The sequence below is a fragment of the Vollenhovia emeryi genome, unplaced genomic scaffold, assembly GCF_000949405.1.
Source record: "Vollenhovia emeryi isolate VEMERY1.0 unplaced genomic scaffold, V.emery_V1.0 DF939211.1, whole genome shotgun sequence".
NCBI lineage: Eukaryota > Metazoa > Arthropoda > Insecta > Hymenoptera > Formicidae > Vollenhovia > Vollenhovia emeryi.
In genome coordinates this window covers 123,007-131,385 of record NW_011967155.1, presented here as the reverse complement: position 1 = coordinate 131,385, position 8,379 = coordinate 123,007, and positions in this window count along the sequence as shown.

Below are 8,379 nucleotides of genomic sequence, written 5' to 3'. Positions count from 1 at the left end.
TACATATAGTTGTATTAATCATATTATTTGATAAATCTGACAATATTTTTGTATTTCAATTCACTATAGTTTTAAAATTTCTATAACCATTGACAAAAAGTTGAGGTGCTATTTGACCACATTTTTATAGTTGTAGCAATTATTTTTTTCTCTCAGTGAGGATGTCGAGTTGCGAGAACGGACCGACATGGTAAATTGTGATAAGTACACGCACCAAGGGACATTTGCGCGGCACTGCGTGCAGTAAGCGTTATTTATGAGCGTAATATGCAATGGAAGCGACCGTGCTTTTGTCGTGCAACATCTGTCCCGCGCGTTAAATGCCGCGGTTAGTCCGGGGCGCACAAAGACCTCTCGCGGTACGCGGCGCAGCGTGCTCCTTTGCGTCCGCGGCGAAAATTATTAATCACTCGGCAAACGGTATGCAACTGATACGCGACAATAGGAGCGCCAACGTCGTGACTTAAGCGTTCGCCAAAACGTACAACTCGCGCACAACGTGGTTGCCGGCGGCGGAGGCGTGAAAAAATCGACGTACTGTTTCAGCGTACGTCCGCGTAAGGCAAGACGTAACGAAGGAGCCGCTTCGCGGAACGGAAAATGAATGTGGCACGGCCCGTGTAATAAAGCACGACTTTCATTCGCATCGCCTGCGAGTCTGCACGTCGCATTTATTTTCATTTGTTTCCCGGAACGGGAATGTATCCTCTCTCGGGGAGGAGGAATTATTAAAGTAACACTCTCCGCGCGGGATGGAGAGACCTTCTCGAGAGTTTCACGCGCGCGAGCGCGCACGGTACCGCCTCCCGCGATGTGGGACCTCCGTTGAATCGGTACGTGAGAAACTCGAGTGGCTCTCGAAATTGTCGACGCACTCGATGCTGTTGACCCTTTCGCGCCGCCCGTCATTCCCATGCAACGTATCGAAAGTACTTGTACAGTTAGCACTTACGAAACGGATACTGTATATATTCGACTGGATCAAAGTGAAATCACGGAAGTCCGCCCACGCTCGTAGACCTTACGCGGGGAATTCTTTCGTTCGCTGCGCCCCGCTAATTGCCGAGAACAGTCGGAACCTCGGAAAAATGTACGAGACGATCGGAGGACGGCAAACACCGCGGAGAAACGAACCGCCAATTAATTTGTCCTCTCCTTATCGTCGGATCTACAATTATTGTAACAACTTCCGCGTGTGTACAGGCCCTACGGGGGGAAAAAAGTAGTTGGAGTGCGTAGTGTCGAGGTCGCGACCCTGTAAACCAGCATACTCGACCGTGCACCGCCGATGCGTTTTACGTTTTACGTATCATAACGGTGCACTCCCACGCACTCGGCTAACGGCGGTGTCCAAGTAATGAAGATTACGGCTCGCATACATATTAATCGACAGTCCACATGAATGATCGTGAGAGAGCCTGAATGCGTGAGTACTGAACGCGCCGCGATAAGATCCATGCAATATGGATGGCAACGGATCGAAAATGGAACGGGAAACGTTGGCTACTTTGGCGCGATTATACTTTCAGATCGAATCGCATCGGAGCAGTCCGCGGTTGTCGAACTGGATGCTGATGAAATATGTGCACGCATTAAAATTGTAACTGCAGCGTAAGATTGATATAATCTTCAATATAATTACGTCGAATATAATTAGCAAGTCATCGACTGAATTCACACTTCGAGCAAAATTTGATAGCATTTTTATATAAAGTTTGAATATTTTGACAAAATTAGTCGAATAGAGTTCATTAGTATATAATTGATATGAATTAAAAGGATTATTGAAAGTCCTACTGTTAACCGTTGTGCCATTCAGACGTGCTATGTAACACAAAATCTTGGTGATCGATGCCTTGGCGGTGGACGTTAGTTTCAACTTTATGATTTGACTCAAGACATAAGACAGTTATTGTGCGTTACCTCAAGACTTAAAGGCTTAAAACATAAAACATTGTCTTAAGGCTGTCTTAAAAGTATAAGACAGCCATTCTGCTCAGGCCCTTATCCTTGAAAATGACCACAGTCCAGATGGTCGAAACGTTGAATGTTAATTTATTAAATGAATAATGTATACCATCTGCCAGTTGGGTCGTTAAATAATCCTTTTGATTCGTGAAAATTAGTCTAGTCTAAATTAGAGAAGACGAATTAATTTGCAAATGAATTAATTTATTAAACAAGAGGAAAGAAGTTCCGGACTTTACGGGAACAACTGTCGGACAATGCAGAGAGTAGACTTCTTTAAAAAAATTCATTTGTCAAGATTCCGTACGAATGGCGCCTGGATCAAAGTGTTAACCGCGCAACAATGTCGTTACACTCTCTTAAGATGCACCCACGCGTTCGCCTACGCGAAGGGCCCGCCGCTACAGGAAAGTAAGATACAATTTCCACAGATCGCAGGAAGAGAAAGGGACGCGTTAATGCGAGCAGGGAAGAAGAGCGCGCAATGTGTGGACGAAATCGTGTAACACGAGATTCCATTTTTTTTTCCGCGGTGACGCACTTCCTTTCCCTTTGCGACATGCGATATCTCGCAATTGTGGTGAACAGCGTTGCCGGGGGATTATCGGATTATATGGTCCAAGTTGTTTTGCGTACGGAGAATAAAATCGCATTATTATTTTCCGTAACTCTAGACGCACAGGAGAATTAATGAGATTATGGAGCAATGAATGATAATATTGGAACATAACAGTAATATATTAATAGCAATGGCAGCAACAAGATGAATAAATCATTCTGCGATTACCATATCTTCAAGATATGATAATTGTTCTTTCGATACTTGATTAATCTATAACAAGAAATATAAATATGGTAATTTAAAACTACGACGGCAAATATAATGTAAAATAATTCCCCCTTTTAAAAAAAGGTAATTATAAGTAATATACATTTGTGATATTGTAATTACATAATAACATTTTTAATACATTAAGTAATACACATCAACTAAATTGAGACAAAATTTCCCGGTAATTAGAATCAAGTAACAACGATTTCCGTTACGAAACATTTTCCCGGTTAAACGGAGCCAATCGTTATCTTAAGCCAAGGGGGTAACCACTTAATGTAATCATGGGACAGTGTCTCTGAAATTATTATGAAATCCTCACGAAATTTCCATGTACCTAATCGTTTTGCCTTCATTTTCAAGTTTCTTCACTTGTTAGACAATGAACATTAAATTTGAATATTTTCTCAACTTGTTTTCATTATTTGCAATTAGATGAAATTATTTGTAATCGGGTGAATTCGTATGAAATCATATGAAAACTAATGAAATCATGTTATCGATGGGACGACGTTTTAGCTAGTGGTTACCCCCTTGTCTTAAGTCAAATACCAAGTCCGTGGAATACGCATACTGTATTAGCAAATAGTCGCCGAGCCACCAGGTATTTCAAAATATTAGGTATAGAATTTTCAATTACGTAGGCGAACCAGGAATTCTTAACGTTCGGCTTTGTTTTTCTCGCCGCACGGTATCGTACGACGTCACGCGGGCCGTTGTTTACGCCGAAGGTCGCCGCGCTATCATTCGTTCGCCGAGCCTCGAGCCGGCAGGTAGGTGTCGAGAGACACTCCGTGGGTGGTATTACTTTTACGTTATCGGTTCCCGAGATGCGATTCCGACGAGTTTGGTGACAAAACACGATTAACCTGTACACGTTTATTAGTAACAAGTAACGTTGATTGATAAATTATTAAGTTTCGTACTATACCGCGTGGATTCTCTTGTTCCGCGCTCGCCCCTTCACGCCACGATAAAAATCGCCACGCGAAATCGGCATTGTTCCTTTGAGATTCCTGGAGGCTGTCGGGCGTATATAATTCTTAAAGGCGATTATAGTTTGCATTGTTCTCTCCGCCGCGTCTTGTATTTCTTTTTGGTGATTTTATAATTATAAGCATTATTGCTGAATTGATTGAAGAGATATTCGAACTCGTTCAAGACTTATCGAGAGTAATCGTAGATATTGGAACATTTTTAATAATTTTATATATCTCCGAGTAAGGCTCGAATAGACTTATTTATTGGCGCTTGACATTGGGGGAGGAAACAATAGCATTTTTTGAAATGAGAATTAAATATTCTAGTGCTTTTAAATAGTATTATGTAGGGACATAGGCCTAGTTTACATCGTGTATTTGATACGCGTATCAAGTACTATATTCGTACCAAATAATTAAGTACGCACGATGTAAACGCTGCCGGATCAACTTGGTACGAGCATATCAATTAGGAGTATCATACTAAACTGATACGCGTATCAAATGATACAAATGACGATGTAAACGCATGAAACTCATTTTGTTCGTTTCATACTTTCATAACCTGTCCCAAAATGACATCTTTCACGTTACGTCAAAATAAAAATAAAAATAATAGTCTGTTACATGATGTAAAAAGAAAGGTGTAACAACATCGTGTATGCGCAGTAGTCCATGTCTCGACCAATAAGAATTGGGTCCAAATGCACCCGCGCAATTTGAATACGAAACGATCACATATGTCTAAAATATTAGTCGAATGTACTTAAAATGTAGATATTTGAAAGAATAATGTAAAAATACTTAAAATAATACAAGCGTACTACAAAAATGTTGTTTCTGCTGATTTCTACTATCATACTAATTATTACATGTTTTATTACACATTTTATATGATATCTGTTAAATTATCGAAAATGTTATTTTTCCGATTTAAAAACAAAGAAAAACTAAAACAAACAAATGTGCTTTAAATGTCTTCATACGAAATGCAAACGATTAATGCATATAGGAATTACTTAAAAATATACGTTCAATCAGTGTCAAGTATATATAATACGAATCATAACTTGTAGAAAAGAAGTTAAATTATGCCAGCGTGTTGTATAATAAATTGTACAAACCGCACAGACAGTGCACACAAAACAACATTATTTCGATTTCCACAAGACAAATTCATCCGTCAGCAATGGATTAAAGCATGTAGACGAAATGAAAAAGATATAAATATTAATACTGGTAAGTATGTATTATTATGTGTATATGATCTCAAATAATGACATACAACACACGTAAATTCTGTAATAAATGTTCAGAGAATAACATAACAATAGATAGTATATATTCCTTACATAATATTAGAGATCATGCGTATTACATGTTCGATATATATTTGTAGCAAGAATATGCAATCTGCATTTCGAAGATGAATGTTTCGAAATGAAATGGACAAAACCACGTGCACGAAATCTACCAGCAAAACAACTATATAGATTAAAAAATAATTCCGTGCCAAGTTTACTGTTATATATAGAAAAGAAAAGTAAAATGAAAGCAAAGTAAGTACCCAGCAAACACCAAAGTAACAGTTACCCAGATAGCAAAATGCTAGAAATATGCCAGCAATTATACATAACATCAATATCAGCAAACACCAGTAACAGTTACATAACATCAATATAAATGTAATATGCATATAATAATGTAATATGCATATTACATTTATATTGATGTTATGTAACTGTTACTGGTGTTTGCTGATATTGATGTTATGTATAATTGCTGGCATATTTCTAGCATTTTGCTATCTGGGTAACTGTTACTTTGGTGTTTGCTGGGTACACACTATACTACATACATACATATATATATATACATACATCTACATGTATATTTACCTTATGTACATTTTAATCTTAACTTAGAAAGCAGGGAAAAAATAAACACTAAAAAATACTAATACTAATAAATAAATAATAATAAATAATAATAATAAATAATATAATAATATAAATATAAATATTTAAGAGTAAAAACGGATATACTAACTTATGCTGAACTCGTGAAATATGCACAGCAAAAACAGCAAATGCATAAACAAGGGGACAATCTTTCAAATAAAATTGTTAAAGAAGGACCCATACAAGAGACAAATATGGATACTCTTGGATTAGATGTAACAACAGAAGAGACAAACACAATGTATGGCATAATATCTACATGTTTAAAGTGTTTAATGTTATAAGTCTATATTATAATATATTGCTATTAAAGCACATATTTGTATTTTATAGAAGTGAAGAAAATGTGGAAGATAAAGAAAACATGTCCGTAGAAAAATTAATGCAGCTGTTAACAAAAGAAAAAAAAGAAAAGGAAATTTTACTGAAAGAGAAAAATGAACTATTGCAAGAAAAGCAGACACTTCTCGGAGACAATGAAAAGTTGAAACAACAGATGGAACTATTAGCAAAGACTGTGCACCAAAAATCTGAGAACATTACACAAATGACCGTGAATAACGCAAAAGATGTTAAAGTGTCTATACATGTGTTGCAGAAAGTGTTTACCCCTGGACAAATAAAAATGTTATTATCTTCAAACACTAATACTCGCATAAAATGGTCTGCTGAAGATATCACATCTGCTATTGCTTTACGGGCCATAAGTCCAAAGGCCTATCGATATCTACGGAACGTAAAGAAAATGCCACTGCCATGTATGACCACCTTGAATAATTGGAGTGCAACGTTTAATATTCCACCTGGTATTTTGACCGATGTGCTCCACATTATGAAAGAGAAAGGGCAGAATCTAGAGACAGAGGACAAATTAACAGTTTTAACATTTGACGAATTATATATTTCTAATAAGATAGATTTACATCGGAAAGAACAAAAAGTGTATGGACCTAACAAAACCTGTCAATTCGTAATGACTCGAGGATTATTTCATAAATGGAAGCAGCCAATATATTACGAATTTGATAAGCCTATGTCTGCGCATACTCTATTAACAATAATTAACAGGCTTTACGAAGTGCAATATATTGTTGTGGCTGTGACAAGTGACATGGGGCCCATGAATATGAAGCTATGGAACGAATTGAACATAGGAATAAATGTTACCATAAATACTCGGCGACACAATATACAAGACACCATTAAAAAACAACATTTTATTACACATCCTGCTGATAGTTCGCTAAAAATATATTTTTTTGCAGACGTTCCACATTTGTTGAAATTGGCGCGGAATAATTTGTTGGACTCTGGCTTTACAATTAACGGTAGTAATATCGACAAAACATGTTTGGAAGAATTATTATCACTTAATATAGGAGAATTAAAAATAGCGCATAAATTAACCCAAGCACATTTGGACGTCAAAGGCTCGCAGAGACAAAATGTAAAACTGGCTGCACAAGTATTTTCAAATACTAATGCAAAAGCGATACATTGGTGTGGCGAACAAGGTTTAATTAAGTCTCAACAATGGAAGCAGACTGCTGATGTCTTACAAGGATTTAATGACTGGTTTGACTTGTTTAACAGCAAATATAAGTACGGACATAATAACACCTCACATGCATATGGTATGCAGTTAGAGGAACAAAATACTATTCTGAATAATATGAATAATTTCATTCAAACAATGCGAGTTGGCAAACGAGTAAATCTGTTACCATTTCAAAAAGGCATTGTATTATGCAATAAGTCTTTACCTGATATGTTTGTATATATACAAGAGCGATATTCAGAAGCACGTCCAGTTCAATTTCTGTTAACCAACAGATTAAATCAAGATGTTCTTGAGAATATGTTCTCTTATTTAAGAATGATGGGTGGAGGATATGATCATCCAACCCCAGTTGAATTAAGAAATAGACTCAAGTTGTACATATTGGGCAAACATTCTGGATACACCATTGCATCAGGCACTAATACTGCAGGAGATAGTTCCACAATTCTCACAGATATTGACGACACGCCTTGCAAACTAACAAGTGCACAGTGCGTACCACAGGAAACATGTATGGTGGATGAAGAAGAAGAAGAAGAAGAAGAAGAAGAGAGATTAATGAACCTTGAGGAAATATTTCATGAAAGAGAGACAGAAGCAATGGACATTGAAGAAAAAGAGATACAAACAATAGATATGGAAAAAGAAGGAACTATTGAAGGTATTTATATTTATGTTTAGGTATTTGTATGTACACGCATACACTCACATATTGTATAAATATACACATATGTATATACATATGTTTTTGCTCTTTAATCCTTTTCCTGTAAATACAAACTTACAGTTATATAACATCAATGTTATAATTCCTCATTTAACAATGTAACTATGACAATTCCTTATTTAACAATGTAATGTAACACATGTGTTATATTACAGTTATATTACATAGTTCTCTATTATTGTATAATAATGTAATTATAAATAATGCACTAAATGAGAAACTTTTTTAGGTTGGGTAATAATATGTTTTGTATATATTTGTTGTGTTTAGCTTAATTAAGTCCAATTCATTGAGTTCAACACAGTATGGTAGATATTTTGGATTATAACATGGTTTCAATTAATAATGTA